General features: G+C 39.3%; 1 protein-coding gene across 8 annotated transcripts in view; it reads right to left on the bottom strand.

Moving 5' to 3' along the window:
• Positions 1 to 17,104, bottom strand: part of ADAMTSL3 (ADAMTS like 3) — a 180,353-nt gene that overhangs the window by 144,696 nt on the left and 18,553 nt on the right. The window lies entirely within an intron of this gene.

Genomic DNA, 17,104 nt, shown 5'->3' with positions numbered 1-17,104 from the left:
TTGATGAAGACATACTAAAGGCCTACAGGGGTCCAAACCAAAACAAGATACCCCAATAGCAGAATAATCTACTAAACCAAAGGAGACCATCTCTGTCTTATCAACCATCAGTGCTCAAAGACATCCTTTGTCCTCATACACAGAGAAGTGGCTACAGCAGGTAACAGGCTTTGGGTAAACATAATACATATATTTTTACAGGAAGAAACAAAGACAGAATCACAGAATAACACAGCTTAGAAGATATCTTGAGGGCTCATGTAGTCCAACAGGGTTACCTATGAAGCCATGACATTATGAATTACCTTCCTATCTTGCAGGAAGATACTACTGCAAAGAGGAAATAGGAAGGGAGTGGGAATGACTGGAGTGAGCACAGGCAGAGCTCCATATTAGTTCAGGATCCCATTCAGAACTGGGGAAGAGCACTTGAGAACATGCTGGGAAAGAAAAGAAGGGCTCATTTCAAGCTGCAGGGGAACTAATTCTGTGAGAATCATAGTTGGTACCTCCAGCTGGGCTGTCTGACACCTGGGTCCTGATTAGAGAAACAGCTTTTCCTCAGAGGATCAGTGCCTGGTCAGCAATCACAACACACCTGAAATTTGCTCAACACGCCGAGCACACGCTGGGCCAACACCATCTCACTGCACTGTAGGTCTCAAGCAACCTCAGATACGTAGCAAATGTTCTGCACAGACTTTTCTGCCCTTATTCCTCCTTCACTCCACACTGCTCTGAGAAGCCAACTGGTTTGCATACTAGAGAAAATAAGCAATCATCTTCTGAATGCAGACTATTTAGTCCAGCTGTGGCAGTGAGGACAGGGCAAGGAGATGAACATTACCTTCCAAAAGGTTGGAATCTTTCAGGGAAGGAAAAAAGGCCTCAAATGTACACATTGCTGCTGGATGTTTAATAATGAATAAACTTAATAAATAGGGGTGTAATTAAACTGTATATTTTGACATTTACACTGCAATTTTACATGAAAGCTGGCAGTTGCCATCACCCAGTTTCTAGACTCTTGCCTAGAACTGTACCACATATAGGTGCCAGCTAACTAGAGTTTTCAAAAGTAATCAACAATTTAACCAGCTTGTGGTGGAAAAGGAAAGTAAGACCTACTGCACTTTCTCTCTTGCAGTAAGTCCACTTTCTGAAGCTCACAACTCCTCTCATAAAAAGCAGATGGCATGTCATTTGCAGCATGGTCTGGAGAGGCTTACAGTGCCTTTGCTTCCTCTGTTGTGAGCTGTCAGCTTCTCAGACTGCAAACCCCATCAGTCGTGACAGCATCAGATTAACATACTTGGTTTAAATCAAGGAGTCTTCATATAAACTAGAAATAGCTTGCAAAGGACATGTCTAGACTAGGGTAAAGGTCGTATTTCAGCATGCAAGACTGAACAAGATTGTAAAGAGGATTTTTTGAGCAATTCCCATTCACACCGTGTTATCGTGACATTTCTAAAGCTTATTGCAGCAGAGCTCTCACTGCTACACTTTAGCCAACTGATTTTATTTATGCATAATTAAGTAACAAAATGCAGAGAACAAATCTACATTTTATAACGACAGTTTCCCCATAAGGCCACCAAAAGAGGGCCACAGTTGTGCTTCCCTCTGAATCCGAGCTGGCTGCAGCTGATGCAAGCCTTGACATGTGAAGCATAACCCAGACATGAAACGGGCTGACATAATCTGGCATCCTTCCCCACTGGTTTCAATGGGCTATCGATAGATCCTGTGTGAGGGAATATGGCAATGATGTAATCCTATGATTTCAGCACAGGACTAATGGGTAAGAGATATGCATTCGAAATCTCAGGTGGCCTGGGTTCAAGTACTTATCATTTCTACCTCGATTTCACCAGGTGTAAAACAATTACAGCACCTACTGACCTCTATTAATGGTGTATTACTAAGTTTAGTTTATATTTGTAGAATACTTTGGAAAAGAACACTGTTAAGTGCTAGTGATTTGTAACAATATTTTTGGAAGAGCTGCCTAAATTACAGGCAGAAGAGAATCAAAATTACCCCACCATACTTCTTAGCTAATTGTATACATCACATTGTTGCCTAATTTCTCACAAACAAATTTTTCAGTAGGATATGTAGCAATAAACTTAGTTTTATGTCTCATCTTTGTGAGTTAAACATTTTAAATATAAAGTCTTTGGACATTAATCAGTATTATGCTTTGAATATAAAACATGCCAGTATTTGAAGCTGAAATACCAATTTGATAAACATGACAAGAAAAATTAGGGGCTTCTAACACACATTCCATTTTGTTGTTAAAAGCTAATGAGCAGCTAGGCACTCGAGAAGCAGAGGAATGCTTGCTAGATTCAAGCAAGCAACATCTGGCTTCCAAGCATGGAAAAATTCAGTGCAAAAGGCAGATATTTTATAAGGTTACACAGGAGGTTACAATGGAAACTGATCTGTCAGCTGCAGCAATAGGTACTGCTACCTGTCTAGTATAATTCAAGTAAGGAAGAATGTAGCAAAGCAATTCATTAAAAATAAAAATAAAAAAAATAATTAAAAAAAAAAAAAAAAAAAAAAAAAAAAAAAAAAAACACTAAGAACACACTATGAGCTGTCATGGCAACCAATGTTGAAACCAAGGAATTACATCTGATAAACAACCCAAACTGAGAATTTTTTAAAAATCAAATCTTCAAATGTTCAAAGAACTCTTTTTTATTCACTTACCAAAGTAGCAGAAAAACATTTTTACCCTCTAGATCCAGATACCTTCAAGTAAGCTGCATTCTCCCAATGCACTTTCATTCATACATTGTACTGAACACAAAATAAAATGTTTCTACTTAGTCCATTTTATTCCCCACTGAGGAATCTACCAATGCTTCTTATGAGGCTTTTTATATTTCTATGGGCACTTTGGCTTAAACATAATTCAAATTTCAACAGCCTGTGGACTTACAGTATATTTGAGATCATCTCTGAATGACTTAGCTAATCTGATATAAATTCATGATTTAAAGCAAGGACTGTAAGTGCAAGTTTCAGAAAACAATTACCTTTCATTGCTAGTGTTTTAGGTCTGTTTAATGGCCAGTTTAATCTCAATAGCTTTAAATTAAATGTGTCGAGTTACAAGTACACTTAAGATTTAGAAAAGGCATTTTAAACCAGCTTTTTATGATCTTAAGCATATGAAGACGGTAGAAGGTGATAACATACCCAAAGCAGATATAATACTAATCACATAAAATTCATTGAAATGAATATATCCTGTACCAAGAAAGTATATATTACCTACTGACAAAAATGAAAATACAAAAACTGGAAACAGATCAGTGCTTGAAAATCTTTCTAGCTGATCAGGACATGTAACTTATTAGTCAGAAACTGAAAAAAAACCAAAGTCTTCCGTGCTACATCTTTCTGCCTATGTGATCAAGGAGAACTATCAGCATAAGTGGGAAGTGGGAAATGGCACTGGTTTTATTCAAGCCTTGTGCTGGAGGCACAGCTTTGATCTCGGGCTGTGATTGCTTCCTCACTCACCACTCCCTACCTGAGTGCTGAAAGACCACATTACTCTTCCACTTTCAACTGCAGAAGACACAAAGTATTGCCTGTCCAAGCCTCTGGTTTTTAGATCTCCTTCCACCAAGAGCTGCATGTTGTTTTTACTGCTGCCCAGTTGCATTTCTCCATATAACACTGACTAGAAGCATCTGCCTGAGCTGTTGGATTTGAGGATTTGATTTGATTATTGAGAGTAAGAGGAATGGTCAGTGAGTGCTTCCCAGCCAATACTGCCATTAGCAAGTAGCACAGCTGAGAAGGTCTGAATGCCCACACAGAGCTGAGCATCTCCCAGTGACTGAGCACAGTAGGTGCTGCTGGGGCACAACTTCTGGTTGCATTTGACCCAAAAGGAATCCCAGGGACACACTCTGAAACCACCTTAACTGCTCTTTTTTTTCCCTTGATGCCCAGGATTCACGTTAACTATTGCCATCCAGCTCACCCACAATTACCAAATCAGGGCAATCACTAAACTGTAGAGTTTTCCTATTACTAAAAATTATAAATATTAATCATGAGTCATTCCTTCCAAGCTCGAGAGCAACAATTTCATCCAAGGACTTAAACTGCTATTGTAATTTCAGATAAATTAAAAAATCTCGTTTAGTCTACAGTTCCTGGAGATAATTTGATACTAAGGCAAAGACAAAGCTCAACCAAACCTCATTATAGCATGCTACTATTCTACTTAATCATAGCCACCAGGAGACTTGAAAGTAATTGTTCCATATTTATATATAGACAGCAGCAGCTTTAGAAAGAGAGATTTCTACTAAATCTGAGCTGTGAAGGTCAAGAAGGTGAGAAAACAGAGATTTAATATCTCAAAGAAATGACTTGAACTTAATTAGAAGTAAAACATTACTATTTCAGGTACAGAGGACTTTTTAATTTTAGAGTTACTTTGCACCAAGAGGCACATAGAGAGAAAAGTAAGAACTCTGCTGTTATGTACACTTAAGACACATAAACATTATCTAGACTTAAATCAGTCATTCTCTAACTAAGCCTATGTCCCTGCTAAACTTGGGAGCATAATGAGAGCAAACTGGAGTAATGCAGATGAAAGCATCAAAATTATTTATTTCAAACGCTGAAAATGACAAATACCATGTTCTTCCTGAACCTGCCTCAATATCTTCCTTTTAAAAAGAAACACAGACAAAAGATAAAAGGTCCAATCAACTAAAGCTTTACAGTTATGCACAACTGCACTACCCTGCCCAAAGTAAATTCTATAAAGACAAATACAGCAAAGGCAGTTTGCTTTCCATTGTTTTGTGGCTCTTTTATTAGTTCTTGTTGGAAGCAGAAAATGGGCAGCATTCATTTCCAAAATTGTTGTTTTAGGGGAAAAAAGATGGGAAAACCAAGAAGAGAAAAACTATCTGCATTCTTAATGACTTGTAAATACATGTTTGCCAGATTAACATGCACAGCAAGTCCAATCATATACCAAAATGTGTGTATTCCCATTTAATTCAAGTTAAATATCTGTCTCCTAAGCTGCTGCAGCATTTGATTTACGCCCCAGGGAAGTAATACAGCAGCTAAGTAGCAGTTTAGTTTAATGGATTTTCAAGAACTGCAACACAAAAATATTAGATAGAGCACAGCACTCCAGCTTCATCACAACATGAGAAAGTGTATTTGCAGATAAACAATGTCACATCAACAGTTCAGAACTTCAGATGTCTCCAGAGCAAGCAATTGTGATGAAGAAATATCTAGTAAGAGTCAGATTAGCTTTTGTCATGGCCAAGATCTACAAAAACAGCTTCCTAATGCTAGACACTCTGAAACATTTAAAGACCCTGCAAGTGAACCGAGTTTCCACAGAAGCTGCCAGCAGCTTAGCATTTCTGCAGACTAGGCCAATTATTTAATTATTAATATTAAACTAAGAGGCCAGCATTTCAAATCAGAATTAAAATATAAATGTCATTTCTCCTAGAAAAATGAAAGAGGACTTGGCTGAACTGAAGTCAAGCACTTCTTCATAGAATAACTCTGAAAAGAACTTGGCTGTCAGAATTCATCAGGGAAGTCACAGCTGAGACAATCTGAAAGACTGAGTCAAAAGCTGTGCCGGGGACAGAATTAGAGTGGGAGACTCAAGGGTTGTTCTTCCATGTTGCATGCTCTGTATTAGTTAAAAGCAGACTTAAGACATGTCTGATTTAAGCCCAGATTTAATGATTTTTTTCCTCTCATCTCTCATTCTAGGCCTGTTTGAACATGAAGAAACAAAACAAGCTTGGAAAAATGTGCCTCTAAGTTGAAGATACATACAAAGATAAGCAAAAGACAATTCTTAAACATTTTGGAGAAGCCACCTTTTTCCAGAACAGTAAAATGCTGCCAGCAAGCAACTTAGAAACTGAGAGTTCAGCTATTGTTTCAAATGTCTATCACTGAAAACTGAATCTAAGCTGTAACTTTAATCATATTCACAGCTGCTAGAAAGCAACTGCCTACATCATCTCTGCTGCTCAAACCATCCTGCACCCATTCTAGCACTAGGAGTCATTCCAGTGACTGGAATGTGCTTAAGATCACGTCACCAGAACAAAAGTGCTCAGCCTAAACTTTTCTTCAGGCTGTTGGTTTGTACAACTTTAAGCCAACACTGAAACAGGAAAAATAATGGAGATCACTTAGTTTTTTAATTCAGATCCTATCTTTCAGTCTTTTCAAAAGGACATTTCTTCCACCATTTTTCTTGATTAAATGTAAATACATTTTCTTTGGCATAGCTTGGGCTGCAGACTGAGATCAACAAATTTTGAAATCTTTTTCTGCACCTTCTAAAATTTATACTAGTGATTAAGCTTTTGGATATTTATCAACAGTTACTTATGTTTTCTCTTGCTATTGTCTGGCTAAAAGATTAAACATTTCACTGAAAGGCTGCAGCAGTATTTAGCCAAAACTTCATTTACTTTCAAAACCCAGCTTAATAAAAGAAATATGAACCCTGAAGTTTTCCTTCTTCCAGTGAAGCCTCTTCTAAACTCTGTGTTAGGCAGACTTGACCTAAAATTTGCTCTAAAACGAGCAGCACTAGCAGACTGAAGCTCCTCCCAGTGGTATCAGTGGCAAAGCTCCCAGTGCCATCCTTACAGAACCAGGGCCCAAATCCATCTGCAGCAGGATGACATCCCTTGCAATACAACACCTACTGTTAAGTCTGTGAGTAATGCTGCTTACTCAGTTCTCTCTAGTTTCATACAAATAAGAGCCAAGGGGAAAAATTCAGCACCCAGACAAGATAACCCCAGAGCAGTTCACTTCCAATCATTGTCAGAAAGTTAGTGACTGTGGATCAGATCCTGCTCTCAAAATAATACAATACCCAATTACTTCTCCAAGTCTTTAGCTTAGCCCTGGGGAATGGAGAAGGGGCACAGCCATGTTTAGATCCAACATAAAAGCGATTTTATAGCATGTAGATAAAACAATATATTCTGCTGAGGGAAGCTTCTACCTGCATGTTCCCCAAAGCTTGTGCTTTGGGGGCATAGGAGTGGTTGGGGGATGTTTTCACTCCTTTTTAAGATTGAATCCCCTTTATCAACTCTTCTCTGTGAGAAAACAGTAAAAGGAAGGAATAGCTGGAAATGAGACAGAAAATACCTCTGAGAAAATACCTAATTTAAACCTCTTTTTAAAATCTTGCAAGACAGACATAGGTGACTGAAGTCTAAAAAGATTTTTTTTCATCACTTCTTTCACTGTATGTTCCACTATTCCAGACAAAACCTTCTTTTTATTCCTCACATAGTAACCTAAAAATTGGTAAAATTCTTGTCATAAATAAAGTCCTTTCAGTATTATTGGAGCATATGCTCATGGAATTCTATCTTTTATTCATTGACAGTTTCTAAGGATTCTCATAATCACCACAGAAAAAAGTATGATACAAGAGTACTATGGGCATCCTTAGCAAAGAAACCAGGATAATCTATAATACTTTTTTAAAGTTTTGTGTTGCAGTTTAACCTAACACCCAGCTAAACACCACACAGACATTCCCCCACTCATCCCTCACATGGAGGGATGGGGGAAAGAATCAGGAAAAAGGTAAAACTCTTGGCCTGAGATAAAGACAGTTTAATAGGGGAAAAAAAAAAAAAAAAAAAAAAGGAAAATAAAATAAGAAAAACAGTGATGATAAAAGAATGTATAAAACAAGAGATGCCTAGTGCAAATGCTCTGGATTTGCCCACTGACACCCAGCCAGTCCCTGAGCATCAGCCACACACCCCTGGCCAACTTCCCACAGTTTGGTTGCCCAGTGTGATCCCATACAGGATGGGACATCCCTCCCACTGGCCACTTGGAGTCACCTGTCCTGGCTGTGCCCCCTCCCAGCTTCTTGTGCACCCCCAGCCTCCTGGACAGTGTAAGATGGAAATCCTCAGCTTAGTGAAAGCACTGCTCAGCAACAACCAAAACACCATCATTCTCATCCTAAATCCAAAATACAGCACTATACCAGCTACCAGGTGGAAAACTAACTCCATGCAGCAAAATCCAGGACATTTTGTTAGTGTCCTTTATCATGAACACCACGTGGTGAAGGATTTTTTTTGCTGTTGTTGTTGTTGAAGTGACAAGCTGCTGACAACTGCACTCCTTTGCAGGAAACAGACAATCCTGCTTGTCTAGGACCACGATTGCAGGTCCAGTTACATACTGGAGGAGACTGGAAGCATAATCGTTGAGGAACTGCAGATTTCTTTACAAAAGGCAAGAAAGAGGCAGAGTTTAAGGCTATGTAGGATCACTGTCAGAGGCAGCTGGATTGTAAAGCCCAACAAATCAACACGTGCACTGAATGAAGACTCACACTGCTTAAGGAGCAAAGGAAAGAGCAAAATGAAATGAGGAAGGACACAGGGTCATTCCTTTAGTGGCTGGAAGAAGCCTCCACCATGAAGGGCCAAGACACCCCCTAGCTCTGGCAGGCCATGCATTAACATAGACCTTAGGATTACCCAATAACACCACCAAAAATTGATGAATAGAGGCCTTATGAGAAGAAAAAGAGGCTGTAGCAGCCTAGTCCTTTCCTGGTGAGATAAACAGCACCCAGTTGGCTTGCAAGACCAACATCTCCCTTTTCTAATAAATTACTTCCTTCTCATCCCCTTTCCCAGTCTCCAGACTGGATAACTATAATTCTGCTGAAGAAAGGTTACAAGAAAGGTGTGAGTGCTCTCAGGTAACCAAAAGTTGCAGCTAAAAAAATTCCTCCTAAAAACTAGCATAAAGAAAAAATTCTGGGCAGCTGAGACATGACAGCACCATTTTGTTAACAATTCACAGTACATGTAAAATGCCTCTTTGCTCTCATCTGGCCACAGTGACATGCCCACACTGGTGTGACAGCAGGACCCAGGATTTAAGGAAAACCACCCTCCATTCCATATGACCAGCTTCTCTACGTGCAGGTCTAAACACCCCAAGGAAGGCAACACAGGTGGTAGCAATTTGTATATTTATATTTGAGCAAAATGGGACCCAGGGCACTGTGGGGTACCTCAAAAGAGTGTTAGCCACCATCAGATGGATATGGATGAGGGAAAGTAGGATACAAGACTTCACACAATACTTAGCTCCCACACAATATATTATACAGAACTAAAACATACACTTAGTTCTTATAGTCTCCAGTGTTATAGTACTATTCATCAAGACATTGTGTGACTCAAAGTTGTCAATATCCTCATTTACAATGGCTGCTCTCAGGAGAGTCTGGGACTTCTGACTCATATTTTCCCAATTCTTTTTAATTTAAATTATAACCTTAATGTTATTAATGTTATGTTATGTTAGTATGATTATTTATATTTAATTTCCTTTTGAGTTTTTTCTTTAATAGTGATATAATTTGAACTGACACAGTAACATGCTTTTCATATACTTCAGTTGAAATTGTGCCTAAGGGCAGTGAAATTCTCATCCATAAGCTGCGTGAAGAAAAAAACTCTGGCACTCAGAAGCCAAACACCTGCTAGAACTAGTGGCAGATCCAGATTTTTAAGAGAATTCCTGTTGCATAATGAAAACACAAAGAAGGGAAATGTGTGGGGTGATGGAATGGTATTAAAACCACGGCACTTAGGGGGGAAAAAAAAGAATCCTAAACCACTATACACTTCAGAGCTAAGTGCTGGAGATTTTGATATTAAAGTTGTTCAGGAGTGCAATGAAAACCAAAGATTTTGTCACGTGAGGAGACCTGAACAGTGACTCTATCATATATGGCAGGGCACTGCCATGCCTTTCATTGCTGATAACAGGGAGTTTTCTCCCTGCCCTCAATCTCTGTACATCTGCTTCTGGTTCAGGTGGCAGGGAAAAATTGGCAAAGAGTCATCCCCCAAAAAGGCTGCCCTAGCACTAGTAATTTTTCTTCATTGCACACTGTTTATACAATATTTGTCATCAGCAGCAGTGTGGTGTTTGTCATGAACTAAACAGGTAGAAGAAATGGATGGAATTGCTCTGCTACTGTAAATGACCACAAATTCTCCTCATAGAAATTGACCTGGAAACAGGCAAAGTCTCAGCCACCAAGCACTCAAATAATTTCTCAGCAGGAAAGTACATCTTTGGCACAACTCTTTTGAAGATAAAATAGCCCAGACTCAAGTAGGAGAACCCAAAGGGCATGCAACTAAGCAACTTGGACAGATCAGGAAGATAGAAAGCTTCTGATAATCAGTATCTACAATCAGAAAGATTCTCAATGACCAAATAGGCCTGTAAGGACCACAGGAGAGCTTAGGCTAACACTGCTCTTCACTCACCTTGCTCAGCTGAGCACTGAGAGTGCCTGCTACCATCTTGTCAACATTTCTTTAAAGAGGGGCTGGGCAGGGGGGGTATATCCCCAAATTCTACTTTCAGAAGACAGACCACCCTGAATAAGAGTGTAAATAATCAAAATAGTTCTCCTCCCTGTTACCTCTATCTGACAAAACCTCTCTCACCTGGAAGAAACCAGACTGTAGAGAAATGCCCCAGCCAGATGTTCACTCCCAGGCTCACTCAGGATTTCCAACAGCTCAGCACACGAATGCATTTAACACATGGTGAGGAAAACGTGATTTTTCCACTGTTAGTTTTCCACTACTTCTGATAATTTTAGTGATATTAACCCAGTTCTTTGTCTACTCTTCTTTCTCCACTGCAATAAGTCCCTTTGCTGGGTTTATGGACTGAGCAGCCTTGCACATTGAGTTGGTCAGGCACATTTTCACAATAAGGAAGCAGTTAAATGGTCACGGTTCTGCTGTAGGAATGTTGGTTTAAGGTTATTAATAAGGCACATGAGGTGAATGCCTTTCAGCCAAGCGCCCTCCACGTGTGCACACCTGTTTCAGCACGACTTTAAAGAGAAATTCCCGAAAGAAACTGTTCATGGCACGCAGTCTCCAACTCTCAAATGCATTTCTGCAAATATTCCAGAGGTTTTAAGCTTTTTGTGCTTTACTGGCATCAGGAATTCTGATACACCAACAATGAGGCAAAGCATGCTACTTCACAGTAATCCATTTTTCCCTAAGAAATTATTTTTGTCTTATCATTCATCTGCCACTTTGAGATTATTGACAGTAACTTCCAGTACCATCATTCCCACCTGAGGTGCTTCTGCTGAAATGGTTTCCCAGACTGAGATCCACCGTTCAAACACCACGACTCACTCTCCAAGCACTCTAATTCAGCTACCTTTAACCCTCAGCCTAACTATTCCCCCAGTCCAGTGATGCCAGTCTTGATATTTATCATCCATCCATTTTTCAGTTTCCTCTCACTTTCTGCAGGGGAGAAAGGGTGGTCGTTCAAGTGTATTTCATCGTTCTCTCTTGCCAGTGAAAGCATCTCAAGCAGGGCAAAATTTTAACTGTGTGTTGCACTGAGCCAGACACACTATCCAGCATTAAAATTAAACACTAACTAGACAAAGGTTCAATAACTGAACAAAAAGCAAATAATGCAACTGTGTAAGAGGACATACCATTAATCTGAAGATTGTTCCCTTCCTGGTCACAACTCATTTGCCAGCATTAACTGACAGCATTTCACATGTACACTCACTAATAAGCCACTACTTAGATTACTCTGCTTTAGCAGCAAACCCCAGAGCAATTAAAAGCTCACATGACAGGCACTGCAGGCATCTGTTCACTGACAACTGTTAAGACTAATGGTCATTAGTTAAATGACTCATTTTTGTTCTTCTGTACAATGTGTACAGTAATGCTGGAGAACTGATATGGTGAAGGAGAAAGGGCTCTTACTGAGGTGAGAAAAGATAAACACAGGCCCTGCTGCTGGAAAGAATGAAATAAATCCTCTGAATGAACCAGAATTGCTGAAATGTTAAAAGACACAGCTGAGCCAGTCAGACATGAAATGAAAATAGAAACTGCTAATTCAGAACAGGGTGCCTGCTCTAATCAGGATAGTTTCAACACTACAACTTTGTCACCCATCTTCCACGTCCAGCAAAGAAATTTCATTAAGCAACTTCAAAATGATCCAGGTGATTACAGAACAGCATTCAATGAACAAAAAAAAGGATAAAAAATGGACAGCACTTAGGAACATCTGTAATTCAAAGGCAAGACATTGTCTAGAGTTTTGGAATTTAAAAATGTATGATGCCCTATTAAAGGCTCTGCATTTTCTTTAAATATTTTAAGCACCAGGTGTCCTTCTTGTGACTGATCTCATTAAAAAGCATTTTTAGTCTTCTAATGGTCATGATTTCAAATGCAGCAAGTAGCAAGTATAAGTGAGTGAAACAGCTATCACAGAAGGAACACAGAAAGATGGGCCACGTGGTTGTATTCCTACTCACTCATCTTGTATTCTCATTCGAGCAGCTGAGTGAATTGCTTCACTCTGTGTGCACTGCTCTGGGAACTTGGCCCCCACATCCACAATCCATGATTTGCCAATTCATACCACCTGCATTCTGAGGGAGCGGAAGACCTTCCTGTGGAGGAATATCTTCCCATCCTGTGTGGGTGTACAGAAGCAGATGTGTACGTACAATGGAGAGTTCCCAGGACAGACAAGCTGAGACATGTCATAAGTCATGCACTGCTTTCTAATTGTGATTATCTTTCTACAGGAAATTTAACAGAATAATTTTACTCCACACTATCACACTGGATTTACGATGGCATAGCAGATGGATAGTAGGATAAATGGTCTTGTTTCCTTCTCTTTAGCAGCAGTTTGAAGAAGCTAACTGGAGGAGGTGATAACTTTTCAGCAGGTACCAAGTTCCTGGCATTTCATTGAATCCACCAGCAGCTGAAACTTAGAGATCCAGAGCTGAACACAAAGCAGAGACTGTAGTTAAGCTACTGAAAAACCCTCCTGCTTTGACTTGTAAAGGCTGTGGAGGGACTGACTTATTGTTACTGCTGGTACAATCAAATTTCTTCACACATCTGCCCTGCATGCAAAATGAGCCACCAGCTCTAAGTGCCATGGACATCCTTTAGAAGGGGAGTCCTTTGGCCTCTCCTGCTCCAGCCAAGTGGAAAACACCACTATTTTTCTCAGAAATAGGATGACTACTAAGGAAAAGCTTTCCGAAAGCAGTTTTTATGTACTGAATTCTAAAAGAGTACACATAATCTTGTTCCTTTCCCTTTGACCCTGCCTTTGAAAAACTGTCATGCCTCTTGTAGGACATGGGATACTCTGCTCACTACTTCTAAAGCCAGCAAGGGGAAGGGGGAATGTGGAGTCCCCAGTACATGCCTCATGTCTAACCAACGGTGCAAGATCATCCACTCATATCTAGCAGCTGCTCTTTTACCACTACCATTTGCACTTAAGGTTAAACAGAATTCTCGACAGCACAGTTTAATTTTAAAGATTTACAGAGGGGCACTATTCCTACAGCATATTTTTCAACTATTCCTGAGCACTTTTGGAAGGATCTGTGGCAATAACCTCCCCTGAATTTTCTTATCCACAGTCAGCTCTTAGTTTGCCAGTACAAGCTAATGTGAGCTGGGAGGCCAACCCTAACAGCTCAGTATCTAAAGCTTTAGCATGGTTCCAGATTCTCATATGTTTGTCTTTAGCATTCTAAGACTTTTCAAAATACAGACAGAATCCAAGAACAATGGACTGTGCAAAGGGAGGGAAATAAATTCATCTGCCCTTTTATTTAATTGCAGAAGATTCCTTTTGCCCTATGCATCTCTGACATCTCAGACTAAAGACAACCATGACACTAGAAACTACTGAAACTGGAACCTTCACTGGTGAACTTGCAGTGGTGTGAAATACTGTGATCTTACTGATTCAGTTGATCTATTCTTATCCTGCATAATTATACATTTCTTCACATCCTCTGCTGCTTTGCAAACTGCAAACAATAAGAGTCTCACTGTTAAGCCATGCTGGAGTTATCTGTGGCAGTATTCCTCTTTTCATTTGCACTTTTTACAGGCCTGGTTTCCTCTGCACCCTACACAGAGTAAAATGCTATTATAAGAAGCCTAAACAGCATCCATTTTAAATAACAAGATCCAAATTTAATCTTAACCTGTGTATTTCTCTGCAAGATTGGCTGTACTTGGAATTATCAGTCCAGAACATCTCTATTTCATAGCCCAGTCCTTTTGGCCAAGAAGGATGTTCTTTTATCGTGATTATAGTGAAAAAAGCCAATTTGTTGGCCTGACTCAGGCTGTAATTATTCTGTGTCTTTATACAACCTTTTTATAGTTCCTGGTGGAAAGGCAGAAGGAAATCCTACACATTGCACAAGGGCTAAAATTTTCTGTCCTCTTGCAGAAAACCATTCAAAAATGACTCCATGAGACTTATCCCTTCCCTATATGATTTTTCTTTCCTAGACTTAAGATAATGCATGCAGCAATTTCCCTCATTTTGAGTTACTCCAGCTTTAATAACAAAGGTACTGACTGCAAATTGTCCTATTAAAAAATGCAACCAATTTCCCCCCCCCCCCCAAAAAGCCTGATTACTTACTTATATAAAACCCTCAAAGAAGCAGATACACACTTTAAAAGGAAGTATGGGACAATAATTAAATCTCCCAGTAAAAAGTTCTATGCCAAGAAGATTTAATATGGTCTCTAAATCTCAAAATAGACCAAGACTCTTCATTTCTGCTATTTACAGACAGAATCACTCCTATTTTTATTACCTAAAAGCCATTAGAATCCAAACCAGTGCCTACTCTAAATCAGTGTGCTCTGTACTACTACTTCCTGGGAGGCTGGGGGTCAAAGACATGTAGGAAAGGGAGAGGCTCCCTCCCAGTTCTTTACAAGGTATAGAAATTACATTTTTTAAAAAAAAATCTAGTAATGTAACAGGAAACCTTGTGCTCAACTCCTCAGGTCTACTGTGAGTGGACAAATAGAAAATCAGGGCACCCCACTTAAATAAATAATCCACCTACTGCTACTAATTATATCTTCAGCTTCTCATGTAGATGAAAAACAGCCAATTTGTACTATTTTCAGAATAATATTCAAGTAACAGAGGAAGTTATGTAGAGCACATTTTAAACAAAGTCAAAATACAGAAACCAAGTTCAACTTCAGATGAGAAAAGTTTTAAAGAAATTAAAGTTAATAGAATAAACCCTTCCCTGTAAATCTCTTCTTATAATTTCCTTTAGTTAAGGATAACAACATATTGGATTTAAGTCCATACATAACATATCAAATGCTTTTTTTTTTTACAGAGGATCTATTCATAGCAGCTTGTATCTGCAACATATGCAGCAAATTATACTATTAAACACTTAATCCCAATAAAGTTTAAATTTCACCCCTAACAATAAAGCTTGTACAGTTCTTGCCATCCTTGAAATCAGATTCTAGAAATAAACAATAAAAGTCACAGGTAGGTATCATGACAATTAATAGTTGAATATTTGAGATATATCTGAAGTACAGCTGTTTATGGGGAAATGTTCTGATGAAATATTAAGAATAATCATTAATTTTTTTTGGCAGTTGGCAAATAAAAAAATAAAGTAAACATTACCAAGATGTAGGAAAATAACAGCTAAGTGAGAGCCTTGCCAGTCAGCCTACATGACTCTGAAAAACACAAGCTCTTATGTGCCCTTCACAGCAGCCAGCACTGATCCCACTGAGAGGCCCCTGCAGCTCCAGAGCCTTGAGGAGGAGCTGAGTACCTCACCAACTCCCAAAATTCCAGAGGGAAAAATCCCTTCTGCAGCAGAGATCCTCTGGTGCTGACAGCCCATGGAAACTGCACTGGCTGGGGCAGCTCTCCAGCAAGAGGAACGGACACAGATGAGCCACACCAGCCTTTTAAAAGCTGAACACAACAAGTATCAAGGAACAGAACTTGACAAGTTTCAACACAAACACCTGCACAGAGTAATAAGTTCCTGAAAGCAAGATCCATTAGAATCAAGAATGTCCTAAGAAATCGAGATTTTATTTCTATTCAGGTGCTCCATATATTATTTTTGACCTAAATGATATTAATCGTGGAGCTCTGAACAAGATTTTTTTCTAAGCTACTTTATTCAAAGAGTCAATTCCAACACAAAAGAGATCCAGAAACAGGCCCCTATTTTACAAAACCAATCATGCCACTGCAAGCCCCAGAGCAGGGATTCAGCCTAGCAAAATGCATCACCCTTCAACATGAAGCATCATTCCTCATTTTTATCAATCAACTCATATCCTTATTTAGCTGTGCAAAAAGCTCTGATTGTGTCTAATTTGTCAACTAAAAGTAGTGCTGGGGTAAATCATTGTTTTATGCAGCAGCCCTTTAACTTGTATGTAGGGCAGATTCCATCAGGAACCTGCAGCTGTCTAAAACTTAATTCAGACTAAAACTCAACTAAAGACAATCTCAGTTTGCCTGAGACTTCATTAGTGCAATCACATATGCTACACATGCAGGTATTTCCACACAGCATGCACATAGGAACAAAGTTTAACATTTCAGCAGTGCACTGAGATATTGCACAGCACCACTGAAGAAGAGAGTTACATTTTTCTGGGATTGTTAAATGCTCCTTGTGAGAAAATGTGATAACTTTTCTCTGCAGGTAAAGGCATAGACTGTTTAACAGGTACTAGGTACTTTGGATTTCACTAAAAGACACATGTAATTTCTCAGAATACAGATGTCTAACTCTTTCAAATCTATCCAAGACACTGAAAAAAGAATTGGGTCCTTCATCACAAGAACAGGTTAATGGAACTGGGCCTGTCTCCTATCAGCTGGGGAATCCCATTATTGAAGTCAATAAATTGCTTCAGTAACATGGAATAAATACATGAAGGTGTTCAGAGCAGTCAGATTTTGGGAAGAGCTGGGGAAGAACTAGCAGGTGCAAGGATGTTGCAGTCAGAAAACTCTTTCTCAGGAGACTGGATAGAGTTGATGACATGGGAAACTTGGGTTGCCAACTTTCTACAGTGTATAACTCCGGGAAAATTAATTGGATTATGAAGGTCGAAGA

Source organism: Aphelocoma coerulescens, chromosome 10, assembly GCF_041296385.1.
Source record: "Aphelocoma coerulescens isolate FSJ_1873_10779 chromosome 10, UR_Acoe_1.0, whole genome shotgun sequence".
NCBI lineage: Eukaryota > Metazoa > Chordata > Aves > Passeriformes > Corvidae > Aphelocoma > Aphelocoma coerulescens.
Note: the sequence above shows the minus strand (reverse complement) of the source record. Positions and strands in the feature narration are given on the sequence as shown.